Here is a 1081-nt window from a genome sequence, read left to right on the forward strand (position 1 = left end):
CGAACGTTGCCCGGAGACAAAAACAAAGCCCGAATGTTAATGCCGATGTGTACATTGTTCATATTTGGCACAAAGATACACCTCAACACAATGCATTTATATATGTTAAAAAAATAAATGTAGGCAAAATATATTTTAGAAAAAATCGCATTTTTCATGTTCGAGCTGTACATAACGATATCCCGAACATAGCCTGAAAACAAAAACAGATAGGCCTACCGAATGTTAATGCGATTTTTTCTAAAAAATATTTTTCCTACATTTATTGTTTTAACATATACAGTTAGACCTCGTTACAACGACCGTCGTTACCGCGATATTTACACCATCCGACCACAAATTGTCGGGAACAAACGTACATCAGTGTTATTCTGTTCATTACAACGGAATTCACACCTTCCGATACCGACAGAGCAAATTAGGAACAAACGTGTATCCGACGTCTGAAAACACCTCTTTACAACGACATTACATAATCACAGATACCGTAGCATATTGGCAGTACACACACAACCACTTAGGTTCCATGATCTCGTAGTGAGCTGACTGATTCACTAATATCAAAACCTATGCTAGCTCAGCCATTTACCTTTCGACTGAACGTTCAAAATTTCGCCAAACTTCCTCAATCAAAATTGCGCACCACTTTCTCTTTGGCATTAACGGCTCCATTCAAAATTCCATAGCACCACCACCACCCCCACCCGCCTGCTACCGATTCGGTCGGGCTGCTGGTGCTCCCTTGCACCTGCCAGTGCAGGCGGTCCCTCCTCTCCCCTCCCCCAACCTTTCCTGTCATGGACGGAGGAGCCGGCCAAGGCCGGCTCTTGTGCCCACGACAGGCGTGCGCTACAACAGCTTGTTCTGAATGTGCACGTAAAACCCTATGACATGACATGACAGTGAGCTGACTGTATCACATGCTGTCCGAGCTACCTATGTCTGCGAAATCTGTAAACATGTATTGCTTTTGCAAATAAGCCTTTATTTAACCAATTAAAGGATTAACTTCGAACAATAAAATCTTCTATTTTCATATTTTGTAAACGAAACAGGTACCAATCGTAGATGTCTGTAACCA

Source organism: Gigantopelta aegis, chromosome 8 (assembly GCF_016097555.1).
Source record: "Gigantopelta aegis isolate Gae_Host chromosome 8, Gae_host_genome, whole genome shotgun sequence".
Classification (NCBI taxonomy): Eukaryota; Metazoa; Mollusca; class Gastropoda; order Neomphalida; family Peltospiridae; genus Gigantopelta; species Gigantopelta aegis.